The sequence below is a fragment of the Anomalospiza imberbis genome, chromosome 14 (genome assembly GCF_031753505.1).
Source record: "Anomalospiza imberbis isolate Cuckoo-Finch-1a 21T00152 chromosome 14, ASM3175350v1, whole genome shotgun sequence".
Classification (NCBI taxonomy): domain Eukaryota; kingdom Metazoa; phylum Chordata; class Aves; order Passeriformes; family Viduidae; genus Anomalospiza; species Anomalospiza imberbis.
The window spans coordinates 12,015,220-12,029,075 of NC_089694.1; the positions used below are offsets into that span (position 1 = coordinate 12,015,220).

A 13,856-nucleotide genomic window follows, 5' to 3' on the forward strand; every position below is an offset into this window, starting at 1 on the left:
CCCAAGTGAAATCTGGATGGAAAACCAACTCTTTAGAAGTACCAACAGAATCAGAATGGTCATGCAATTAGGTCAATGCAATTTAGGAGTGATGTAGCTCTCCTTTATGACTTCAGCTGTTTAGCACTATTGCTCACCTCATGTTCTAAAGCCCCAGTGATTTCAGAAAAGTCACTTGTTACAGGTAACAGATTAAAATTAATGTTTTAATTAAAAAGCACAAGTCATTATTCTTGAAAAGAGCTGTAAATTATTGTAGGAAACACAGAATTATTTGCAGAAATATATTTCTCAGTGATCTGACCCTGCTCTGAAGGATTGCCCTTTTTAAACAAAATAATCAGAATGATTAGTATCTGGGGGAAATGATGTCCTGACAGACAGAATCTAATTCCTTTTGAATCTGAGGTAACATTTGCACTGACTGTAGCAGAAGTCAGATTGTTGTTAAGTGGGCCAAAAGATCATTTATGTTTCCCCATTATGTTTCCTACAATCTAATTAGAAGACAAATCAACCAGAACAAGGAAACAATGAGCCAAAATTTGGCTCCATCAGTAAGCAGGAGTGATATAATCCTAGCCTTATTAGTGTCAATTCTTTTAATAGGCACTGGAACAGGTGAGGGTTTTAAAAGGGTACTTAAAATAGCACATTTAGGCTGTTTGGCTCCATGTGCTCTTCTGCAGGAGTAGTAATATTGGTTTAAGCAGCTCTACCTCAGCTAATTGTTCTCTTTCCTGCCCCACCCATTCTGTTGTGTTCATGCAGCTGCTTGTGCAGATGTGAGGCAGAAGATCAAGTTTAAAAACACTATTTTCCATAAATTATTTTTCAGCCAAATCAGTTCTCCAGTCTGGTTTATCAGAGGGCTGCACAAAAATCTTTGTTGGCCTCTTGGAGTGGCTACACAAAACTGAGAATTAATGACCTTGGGCAGCTGAAACGGTGCTGGTGAAAAATTAGAAGATGCAGCCTAAAGCAGCATTTCACATATTTATAGGGAAACTGTCAGAAATCACAGAAATGTTTTAATTTTAAATAATAGGTGAAGAAAACCAGTTGAGGAAAGATAAAGGGCCTTGAATGGGAAGGAAATTCATTTGTGCTTGGGACTGTAGAAAAGTCAGAGTCAGGCAATGAAGAAAAGGGAAACAGAAAGTTCTCTTTTCAAAACACAGAATATTCCACTTTCTGAGAACTGAAGGAAATATTATACTACAAATAATTCTATTAAAAAAAAATCCCTTCGAAATTTGAACTATGTAAACAGCAAGCATGTCTATGGAGTTGTTAGTTACTATTCTAGAGAAAAGTCTGTACGTACATCTTCCAAAATTCAATGGTTAAATTCTATCTGTCTTCCCATCCTAATGAGCTTTTTTGGATGGGCCTGCTATAAATTCCTTTGGTTCTGAGGCGTTTCCACCCATTGTAGAGCCAGTCTAGGCAACTCTTCCCTTGCTCTGCAGCCTACAAGGCATCAAGGGTGTAGCTGGAAAGAAAGTGGGTTTGCTTGTATTGCTTTCTCACATTATTCCCAAACTGGTCTATCACACTCTTGAGGCTCATGTGAGTTTTCCTCAGTATATTCTGCTTAGACAGGATAGTTACTGTTCTTCACTTACACTCGGTGTCTCAGCTGTCCCCAGGAGAAATTAGATGCAGCCCTGAATCTAGGCCAGAAAGTGTGCACAAACTCTAACAAAGCTAATGAAAGTTAACTTGCACATGTCTGAGAACAGCAATTGTTCCTACCATTTAGAGGCCATATCCTGCTATTGTTCCATATATCAAACCCCTATTGAAGTTTTTTCTAAAAAAATCTTGTACAAAAATCATCTCCGGATGTGATAACAGCCAGCAGACAAAAGGTCCTCACATGTTGTTTTACTGGAATCCTGGTCCTATTTAATATTTTGGACTATGTTATAATTTTACTGTACTGTGAATCCAATCTGTATTATTTTAAAATTTACATTGTTTTACAGGCATTTTTCACTCCAATATGAATTTAGAGTTTGGTTCTGTTAAACCATCTGGGCTTGCACTGCAAAACCAGGCATTAGTTTGGGCATTAAAAAAAACCGCAACAAAACAAACAAACATCCCACTAAATAAACCCTCCAAAACACACAAGTAAAGCAAAAAAATCACCATACATTCTAAAATGTTGTTTGTCAAAGTAAATAATGTAGGACTGAACAGTTTCTGAATTAGGGATAAAAGCATTAAGTGTGTCAATGAGTCAGAAAAATTATTTAATTAAAAACCTAAAGTTCAAAGCACTTATAACAAATGGAAGGTGAGACTAGTTGTAGCTTTTTAATGGAATTCTTTTCAACTAATTCTGTGAGCTGCAATGTTCCTCAAATATTATGTTAATGCCATATCCTATCCTTTTGCAATGTATTTTTCCATTGTACAGTGATAAAAGGAGATGTAGCTTACGTAGCTGTATTCTCAATATGAATTCACTGTGGCTTCATTGGGGTCAGTGAAGCTACAGTGATTTATGCTAGCTGATACATTAATAATAAGCCTTAGGATATATTTTTTGACATGGCTGTTTGTAGTTAGTCTTCTTCACAGAATATTTGCCACTGCTGTGGAGAACCTTTTGTATTGATAGCATTTCTCAATTCAGAGGAGTGAGACCTCTAACAGTTGTAAGTTAATTAGAACAATATTTGTATCTGTTTATACAGTTCAGTTATACAGACACCACTAATGAACCTCAGCAATAGTCAAATAGGAAACAACAATTGAGATGTATTAGGAAAAAAATGTAATCATTAATTTTCAAGTGTATGAGTGGATTAGGAAGATAAAATGCATGGTGATGGTGTGCTAAGAATTAAAATCTGATCAGCACACCCACAATTACAAATCCTTTAGCCATCCCAAGGGGCCAGCACTTGATTTTGTATCATGTAAAAATACAAAAATAAAACTTTCATATAAATTTAGTTAATGCAAGGAGCAGCAATTTCAGAAAAGAGCTGAATGTTAACAATACCAATTTATTATTAATAATGTTAATTGATGAGGATGACAGAAATGCTCCAGTGTAAGAAAGCCAAGAGGCATAAATTCTGATCTTCCTTTTGATATGAGACTGTGTTGAGCTTCCTTTTTCAGGTGTTATTTAATTTTCTTGTGAAATGATTTGATTTCTTTTGCTATCTTTTTTGCACGTTATCTGGCTTTTGGTGTTAAGGAATTCCACTTCAGTTCCTCTAATGTCCAGTTCTTAGCTCAGGTTCATGCTCCCTTGCTCTGGTATTTTACACTGTTCAGATAGCATTGAAGCTGTCATCTCTCTGTTCCTTTCAAAGAAATGAGATATACTGTTCTTTTCTCCAGAGACTGAAGAACTTTTTTCTTTTATCTTTGTGAGCAGTGAAAACTCAGCAAATCCTTCTGCTGCCCTTTACCATTCTCAATTCTATAAAAGAATCTGTGAATCTTAAGATGGCTAAGGATTATTTCCAGTGTTCCAGGTGGAAACATCTAGTCACTTGATATTGGATGGGTTTAGTTTCTCCTAGTGTCATATTTTGGCTATTGTTTTGAAAATGTGTTCATTAGTAGACTATTGCAGCTTCTAAAAATATGCAAGCAGGTCACTCAAGTATTTTTCCATCTTTGTTATTGTAATACATTACTATTTATCAACTGTATTTTTTTCCTTTCTCCATAGAAGTATCAACCTTCTTTATACTCAATGCCTAAATTACTTACCCTTATATCTTCAAGTGTTTCTGATATGTACATGTCACCCTGAATGATATGTTGATCCTCCTTTCTGTGACTGGTTTGATAAAATCACCACTTATGTCACTTTGTTGCACTTCTCTCTTTTTCTGTGCAAAGTAAAAGCTGACAAATGCCAGTGTTTTGCCATAAAGATGCTGGTCCTTCAGGACTATGAACTGCTAAAATCACTAAATATATTATCTTAAAAGAGACTTGCTATAAATTGAATGTTAGTTAAGAGCAGCTGTTACCCTCTGTGGCAAAAAGCCAGCAGGGCTCTGGAAAAACCCTTGTCATGCAGTTGTTCCTTTCCTCCCTGGCACTTTGTGAGAGCAGCCCCAGCGTGTGAGGCTCAGCCTCACCCTCACCCCTATCTGCTTTCACATATTCAGTCCTGCAAATTCTTCTTTTCTTTCAAGTGGGAAGGAAAAGCCAAATAATGCATGAGCACCAAATCCTAACTCTTTATGGCTTCAGAGGGGACTAGCAATCCTGAACCCCAGCTTCTGCAAGATTTTGAATGAAACTGGATCTGTTGCTACTGGTAGAATTCAGTGCCTCACTCATTCATAGATACATTTTCATTAGTTTTATTGCTTCCTTTCTGTAGAATTCGTGTTCTCCAACATATTTTCTCATTTCTTTCTATTACAAAAGTCAGTTCTACTTTCAGACATGTATAAATCAAATTACTCCAGTGAGGTAAACAGAATTTCACTGTTACAGAATGATGAGTTCAAACCCAGGCCTTTTAAACTGGTAGATCCCCTTGTAAATTGATGAATGATTTGTCAGGTTCTAGGTCTCCTGAGCTATCCTGTTTTCTAGGGAAGTGATATTTTCATAGATCAATATCTATCCCCACAAAACTTTGTCATCCCATTTTTCTAATCTCCCACATTTGTACTCTCACTCTAGGAAAGGGCCTTCAGGCTGCCTGCTGGTGGTGATAATTTCTGTCATAGTTGTTTAATGTATAAAATAAATACATTGCATTAATTTTAAATAAAAAGCAGCCTATAAACATGCAAGCTTCAAAAGTGCTACCTCTCTTATGAACTTTTCCTTTCATTCACTAATTCTATTATTCCTTTTTCACATTATAACTCAGTCTGCCATTACAGCAAGTAAAAGTAGACCATTTCAACATGATCATTATTGAAATAAAGTAAAACATATTTTAGAAGATTAAAATAAATATTATTTCTTAAACTATGAAGGAAGTAATAGCATTCAGGAAGCACTGTTGTTTATTATGTTTCCTGCTACCCATTATTAAAGGTGAAGTTACAGTTTTTAACATCTGGAAATACCTGTGATGATCAAGACTTGTATCTGAGCTTTGATTTGCATGTTTATTTTTCTCAGTGGTTTCTTCATGGTTAATATCCTAATAATCTACTGACTGCCAGAGATTGCACAATAATAACATATTTTGATTTAAATACCATACGTATGATTTGAGGAAATTATTATTTCCATTCTTAATACTAAAAACATGTCCTTGTTACTGCAAGTGAAAAAAAAACAAACTTCTCTCCTTGTGTATTTTAGATTACTTATAGACAAATCTATAAGTATTTTGATTTACAGGCTCCAATTATAAATGAGATTCTGGGTTTTTTACCATCTTCCTTGAAACTGCATCTCAATAATAATTAATTTGTTTTGATTAGCATTTCTAAAGAGCATTTCAAGACTGGAAGTATCCCTGTGACACAGTGGTTGAGAATCCTAGCACAGCATGTCAGATCTAAGGCACTGAAATATTTCAGGGCTATCTGTACATGGAGTATATGCTTCCAGCTAATGCTCAGTTTAGATCAGGGATATAGAAGAAATTTGAAAGTAATTTAATAAAAAATCCTATGTGTTTAACTCTTTAAAAAATCACATAAGAGTTTGAATTCTCTTTTTTTCTATTGCTTACTTTGTGGTTGTTTTCACAAGTCAAAGTCCATCTGTCCAGTGTCATCACATTCAGATTCTGCCATGACCTGTCAGTCTCTCACCTCTAAATTTTCTTTTGCAATAGAACAGCTGCCTGAAAACTGTTGTGGAATACTAGAATATGTCTTTCATTGAACTATTATTAAACAATATATATTGGATATGGCTTGTCTTGTTATGCTAAATCCATGTCATTCAAACATGTACGCTTATGGTATAATACATCTGCTTTTTAAAATACTAGCTTATGATAATCTCATTCATTGCATTTTAACTGGAAGGCTCACAGCTTATCAAATCTACTTCTGTTTCTAGAGGTACCCTTACTCTAAAACTAGTTCTTTTTCTAGTTAAATCAGAACTGAAAGTTATCAAAGGAAAATACTACATATGCCCTTTGATGAACAATTACCAAGCATTACATGTTCAGAGTAAAAAATGGATAACATTTTATTTTATGAGTCCACTAACTAATAGTGAATTAGAATAAAACTCCTGTGGGAACACATTTGACATTCACATGAATAACAAATGAGTTCATTATGATCCTCTGCTTATAAAAAAATGGGAAATGAATTCATAATTATCAAGCTTTTAAAAGTAACATTCCCCCAAAAGATAAATCCTTGTATTAAGTACCCAGCTGTGGTTCAGCTGCAGGGATTTAAAGAACCTGAAATGAAGTGGTACCAGAAATGATTTGGTCATTTGCCACATAGTGTAACTACTTGGTTGCCAAAATAATGAAGATTTGAAAGCTGGTTAATGCATTTGAATTAATCCTGAAAGTTTGAGATGAATCTTGCTTCCAAAGCAGAGAATACAGATTAGATGCATGGTGCGTGAAAGGATTATGCTGGGTCTATGTATAAAGAGGAGGATTACAGCACATATGGCTACTGACATGTACTCATGTTGTAAGTGCCTGTGGGCATCTCATTTGAAATATGTATTAGAGTTGAATTTTGTTGGGGTTTTTTTGTTGATATATATGTGGTTTTATGTATGACAAATACCATTCAGGACAGTTACTATGCTAGAGTGACAGTCTCAAATACTTGCCAGGCTGTCACATTAGCATACAGCTCACAGCCAGGCAGGAAACAGCTCTTCCATGAATCGAACCTCTGCCCTGTGATGACACTAATAGCACAGGGCCCCAAAGGTTGCCTTGTCTGCCAGGCAGAGAGGGAAATAAGAGATTCTGAGAACAAAGTCAAGAGAACAGCACAGAGAACTTGCAGAGGAAGAGAAGGGGGATAAGTAAAATCCTTTTCTTTGTACTGCCTGCACCAAGGACATAAACAGAAAAGGATGAGAAGTAGACCAAGTTAAGACTGTTCTAAGTGCTCTCAGCACCAAAGAGATACAAAATTCTTTTGTCCCCAAATCTTCCATAGATCTAAATGACATTGATGGAGTGAAGAAGATAGTGATTTTCTGTATAAATATTGACCCCATGGGTAGCCCTCCTTGGTTATCCAAGGAGTAGAGAAATAATGCCATATGAGATATGTTAACATCATTATTATGATGCCATGTTCCTTTTCCCAGTATAGAGGGAAGGACATGTATGAAAGACCATGTATACAGGCAGATTTTAAAGTAACATTGCTCTCACATTTTTCCAAGCTCCCTTCTACTTAGCAACAACCAAGACTCTAACACAATTGTGTTGCCATTGACTATGTTGTCGTGCTGATCGGGAGGGGAAAAAAGCCACATCAGATGTGCTCATATTTTATTTCACTCTGGGGTCTGAAACTGCAGTCTGCCATTCAGTGGACTTCATGAGAGACCTAGGCTGTGGGCCTGAGAAAAAGCGCTATAAAACCAAAAAGTGCAGAGCAGGGAGGAAGTAGGGAAGGAAGGGTCTCAGGATTGTGGAGGGTGAGGGACATGCTGCAGAGTCATGAAAATGGTCATGAAGACTAGAAGTATAGTCCAATAACCAAACCAGAATTCTGTAAAATAATCATACACTTTTCTAGTACAATTATTTGGTTGTTACAACTAGGGAAAAATTAATCAAAATATCAGAAAAGCCATTTGTACTATACTAAGCTTGTGGGAAAATGTGGGCAATTATTTGAGAAACTGTTAAATGAAGATAAAATTATGTCCTTCTGCTTTGGAACACGAATTACCAGATGAGCTTTAGAAATTGCATAGCTGCCAATGGAAGAATATGATTTATGCACTGCTGAATTGCATTGCTTTTAATTTTTAAAGTCTTGGTTCTGTCTGATTTAACTTCTCATTTGTTCTGTGTGGATAGAGATTGGATGTATGTCCAGACAATAGGGCTGAGCTGATGCTTCAGACAGAGGTGAGAAATACACAACCTAAATCCAATAGATAAAAACAAAATGTGTATCAGAGAAACTAATTGTGCATCAGGGAGACTAACTCCTTCCTGAGCCCTGTGAATTGCTGGGTGAAGAATGTGGTTTGATTACGATTATTGCCTTAATGCAGACCTTCAATTCTTATGGGCCTCATGAGGGCAATGCAGGAAACCTGTTCTGTGATGTATGAAGTGAGGGGTATGAACTCTTGTATTCATGCATTCACATCATACATGAGTCTACATTTCAAGGCATTGGGAGATAATTAAAGAGATAAGCCATAACTGCTAATTATGCTACATCCAACTTTTTTTCCTTGAAAGATAAATTCAAGTTTGGAGATTTGTTTGAGTGTTTTTTGTTTGGTGGGTTTTGTTCTGGCTTTTTTCCAAGCTGATGCATTATGAATCTATTACTTATAAAACTTCTAATGTTTCTAAGTTTTAAAACATTTAACATCTGTCAGAAATATAGTTACTTGTTTATACAGCCTTTAATATTATCATGTATCTATGGTTGTCAATATTTGAGGTAATTATTATTATAAACAAGGGTGCAATAAGAGAAATGTTGTGATAGTTCTCCAAATGATGAAAAAGGAAAGTGTTTGTACTTTTTATTTATAAAAATTAGATTGCATTATCTTACTGTTGCCACTTTAAAGTTAAGACATCAGAAGACAGTTTGCTTTCAAAATGTTGGATAAATCACACAAGTCAATGTCACATTATGACTTCTCTGACCATATACTCCCTCACAAGGCCACAGCTGGTCATCATTCAACATCAGTGTGCAAAAAATTGGCAAAAAATGATATACCTTATCAGGTAGGTTTCTGTTCATTACCACCACATTAGATTGCATGTAAGGTATTCCAATATTTGCTTGTAATTTGCTAGGTGAAACGGGGTGGCCTGTTGCACCAGATTTCTGTGGGAAAAGGGAATTCACTCCACGAAGTTTGTAGAAAGCTGTAAAATTAGACACTTCTTTCAATGTCAGAGAACTGTGGTCACTAGGATTCCTTTTGGAAAATTAAGAAAGGAAAAGGTGGTAGAAGGAATTAGGACTTGGGATGGGTGAGTCCTAACTAAGATAATCAGAGGAACAGCCATCTCTGAGAAGAAAGGGCAGATCCATACAAGATTATTTTTTAAAAGAAACAGGTAAAGTTGTGAGGCGGTATGAATAATTTATAAAGATTAAAGTCTAGGCTTCAGGATGTACTTACAATAAGACAGGTCCTAATCTGAATCCCCTCAATTTGTGGTATAGTATCTTGCAGCAGATAGCAAAACATGCTTATTCTAAATCTTATGAAACAATAATTATAGTAAGTAAATGCAATTGGCAGTGGTTGAAATGCTAATAATACTGCATTTCAAACATTTGTTTAAAGTGGCCTCAGTCTCTTATTCTACTGCTAGAGACAAACCTCACTCAAATTGCATTTGTCTACTGCTGAAATATTCTGACAGTATGGTACCCAAATTAGGTGTAATTGCCAATAATTTATTCACCAGAAGGTTTGCTATTATCAGCTTTGTTTATGTCAGATGGAGTTTAAAAAATAGTTCTCTTTCTTGCAAACTGCTGTGCAAATTTCATCTGCTTTATTAGATGTCATTATCTCATAGGAGACACACCGCAACAGGAATGATACAGATTCTTCTCATAATAGAAAAAAGAGAACTAAATATAATACAGGACTTATATGAATTTTTGTATTTTAATTGACAGAACCTTGTTTATGTGTATTCTATCTGTAATATGCCATAAGCTTTCTGTTCTACTTTCAAGTAATGTTGCCATAAACATTCATGCCAAGAAAGGAATGTAGCTTGTGAGTGTAATATATATACATACTGTATACTTAGCAGAAAACATGTAAAGAATTTTAAAATTTATTTTTAATTTTGCGTTACCCCATGCAGTGCTTTTTGCTGCTCTGATTCAAAATGTTGAGAACTCAGAGGCAGGTTTATTAGGAAAACACATATATCCACTGCATCTCTGCACTGTATTAAATAGTGTAAAATCACTTCTTAGCTCTTGTGAAGATGTGCTGTTTGAAATTTTGAAGAAATTGAAGTATGTGAGTAGCTCTAAACTATTCCTTTTAGCTACTATTTTGATAATTATCTTTTTCTTTATAACATATCTCACTGATCCTCAGTTTTACTTGTTTCAAAGGCTGGGGGGGTGTCTCTTAAAACATGGTATTTCTACTTAGAAAAATTAAAAGAAGAAAAAAGATAAATAGCTGCACATCATAAAGTTCAAGCTACTTGCTGGCCTCTGGATGGTACTCCTTCCTTGTCCACAGCATTGTCCTTTTTCAGTACTAGGAAATGTACGATACACTACTTGTAGCCCCAACAGAAAAGATACAGAGAATCCAATTAGTTTCTTTCCCTCTGTAATTTAGGAGTAATATTCATTAGGTGATTAAAATTCAGATAGATACATAATTACATTTATTAACATACAAATTCATTTACATTTCTTATTTATGACCTTGCACATCACTGCTTGTTCACCAGTGGTAGAGGAAAATGTAGTTTTATGTTAGTTTATAATGAATTTGTTCTTGCTGGTAAGCACTGGAAATGTGATGCAACATTTTAATTTCAAACACTGCAAGAGAATTTTAAAATCCCAGTAATTTATTTATTACTGCAGGCTGCCTGGAAACATTTACTCTAATTTTTTACTCTAAAAACTACAGTTTATTTGTTCAAAATTTTTACTGATTTTCCTTCCCTACACATGAAAATGAAATGCAGAGATTTAATGTTTTAGATCATGTGCTTTCAGGCAACTGCATACATGCATCTATCTACATGTTAAAAACTCAGTAAATATGCTGCCTTTTTCAGAGAAAAAAATCTTGAGGAAATATACATTTCTCTTCCAGAGGTAATTTCACAGTTGTGAGGGTTTGCTTTGTTTTCCTAATGATATTCTGCAGGGATACTTGGTTGGAGTTCTATGCAAGGATTTCTGAAATCAGTGGAAAGGCCATGTGCTTTGAATTGAGGTCTCTGGCATGGAAGGATATATTCACTTCTGTGTCAGAGACAGACCAGGAAAAGGAAGGAGAAGGGTCCCAGGTGTCCATGGTTAAATAACCTGCTCTCAGCACAGGTTAGAGCTGTGTAGAGGCAGTATGTGACGAAGAATGGGCATGGGATCCCATAACCATCCCATCTTTCCCTCATCAGTATGCCAGGACATGAGTGGAGTGGTAGATGCAGGAGCCAAACCCAAGAGTCTCCAGAACCGCCGTGGCAATCCGCGAGTGGCGTCTGGTCTGCGGGGTGCGGGTGCCGCAGTGGGCCCGCGTGGTGCCCGTCCGAGCAGGGAGCGACCCTGGCAGGGCAAGCCCTTCCCGCAGAGCCCAGCCAAGGCTCCCAAGGGCACAGCTCCGCCTGCTGCGAAGCTGCCTTTATCTTCCAGCACTGTCAGAGTCTGGTACAGACCATGCTGCATGGCTGTGCCTGTGCAGGCTTTGCTGCATAACTTCTAGTTGACTGGAGAGATAAAAATAATCCTTGACATAAATCAACTTCATTCTGCCTCAGGACATAATTTAAATACCTTCTCCTGGGTGTTCTTCCCTCTATATAAAAGTGGCAAGTTCACTCTCCAGCCTTCACACTCTAATTCTAGAAAATGTTTCACGAGGGACTGCCACAGTGAAGGCAGAGCTATTGCTGCATGAGGATACAAGGAATATCAGCTAGGGACACAGCGGTGGGAAATGGAAAGATATTTCAGAAAGACTCTTGAGTATTTTCTTCCCTGAGATTCTAGGGCAAAAATGAAGCTTGAATTTATGAATAGAGGTGGACAAAAATTTTGAATGATTTTTAAATTCTTAGAATAACAGAGGTTTGAAAGGACTGGTGCCATTCTTGAGATTAGGTTGAGCTAAAATTGTGTCAACTGAAATATAGGAAAAATATGAAACATTTTCTTAGTTTTTAAAGGAAATATATTAACATGCTGAAAATGAAGGGTTTTTTTATCTTTTGAAACAGAAATACCATTTCCCACTTCCAAGTTAATATAAATTGAATAGTAAAATATGTGTATTTTTAAAAAAAGCCACAAAACATTTTATTTTTAATAAGATGTAATATTTCAGATTTACACCAAATGGAAATTACTGGGTTTTTATTTTGTTAAAAAAAATCATGTGCATTCTGTATGAACTGAGTTTTGTGCTTCCTTTTTGCTGACATTTTCATTTTGTTCTTGAACTGGAAGAAACTTCACTTGCTCAATTCTGTTTATGAAATCTTCACGAGACACTGTTCTGGGAGTTTTCAGGTGACCTGTGTGTTTTCAGGTGACTGTTAGTGTATGAGGGTGTAGCTCCTCCCTGTACTGTACCAGTGCTGGACCTTGAGCCTTGCCACATGCTCTGCCTGTGCTGTACTCTGATTCTTTGGGACAAAAAACCAGTGAGTAGGGATCTGTGATTTCAGCAGGCTGTTCCTGAAAAGCAGGATCTCTTCATTCTAATGTGATTGTGGGATACCTGTATGAGGTATCATTAGCTCAGCATACACTGAATAAAAGAGACCTGGTCACAGATCTTTTCCTTCTACTTTGTGTTCCTATTCTCTTCTTTCCTGTTCCTTGTTCTCTTGTCAGCCATCAGTTCATTTCAAATAGATATTATGTTCAAAATTTTCATCTAAAGTTACAGAGCAGGTGAAGAGAACTCCAGACGCCCTGTCAGACTCTCATTTTCTCAGGCTGGTCTGGGCAATTCAAAGGTAGAATCTTCTGATCTGTGGCTCCTCTCCCATTGACTCTATATGGCTGACTTGGGTGAATGCTTAGGCATTTCAGAAGCTGTTTTGCTCAGTCATCATTGTCACTCTAACAATGTCAACTTCTGGAAGCTCAGAAAGCTGCCGCAGTCTCCCAAGAGAGGCACATCAGACCTTTCCTAGGAGAAGTAAAGCAGGTGATGAAATTTAGTGCTACTACATGTCTCCATTCACAACATCACTTGAGCACGTAAATGACTACAGATTGGGTGTAGGATTCCTATCTCTTATAGGTAGTTGTTTGGATGTTGTTTGGTTTTTGCTTTGTTTTTAATGTTTTTTAAAGAAAAGTTATTAGGGTTGGTCTAGTAGCTAAAATCTTCAGCATAGAGATGACATGGACAGTGAAAAACTTTTACTAAGAACTTGTGTAGTCAAAACAGCTAATAAGAGTTTGCAATTTGAAGAGACAAAAGTGAGCAAAAAGAGAGAAGGAGTGCTGTCAGTGCAGTTTTACAGATGGAGAAGGGGACAAACCTTGATTCAGAAAAGTATGGAGGCAGATCTTGATTTTTAGCATTACCAAATGTGTACATTTCAACATACACTGATCCTGGAAATGCTTTATGCCTACGCATTTCTAATTTTAACTGTTCTGATTTTTTTTTTTACTATCAAAGAGAGGAGCTTTTATAGTTTCTCTTCAAACTGATTTTTTAAATACACTGGAGCATCTCTATTCTCAGCACAGATTTTCAGTATGTTTTCAGATTTTCAGCAGTAGGTGTGTGGGCTCCCCTTCCCCCCCGCTCCCCCAGCCCCAATTTTAGTGCAACTGCAGACATCCAGCAGAGAGAGAAGCAGGAAAGGACAGATTTACATACATTGACTGGCTGTGCTGACTTTTCAATACAAAATAGCAGGGTTATTGTACTGCATCAAAGTAGGAGTCTTAGCCGGGAAGGGATGTTTCATTGACATTGAACTGAAAATATAGGCACCGTGTAATGGATCC

General features: G+C 36.5%; 2 protein-coding genes across 10 annotated transcripts in view; one reads left to right on the plus strand and one right to left on the minus strand.

The window, feature by feature from the left end:
* The window catches only part of AMMECR1 (AMMECR nuclear protein 1), a 98,124-nt gene that overhangs the window by 75,999 nt on the left and 8,269 nt on the right, over window positions 1-13,856 (minus strand). The gene's annotated exons all lie outside the window — the stretch shown is intronic.
* PAK3 (p21 (RAC1) activated kinase 3) overlaps window positions 5,613-13,856 on the plus strand; it is a 229,422-nt gene continuing 221,178 nt past the window's right edge. For 2 of the 3 annotated variants that reach the window (XM_068204924.1, XM_068204925.1), the window contains exon 1: window positions 5,613-5,758. The gene's annotated coding sequence lies outside the window, so the exon portion shown is untranslated. The remainder of the gene's footprint in view (window positions 5,759-13,856) is intronic. The other variant, XM_068204929.1, reaches the window with a different exon arrangement.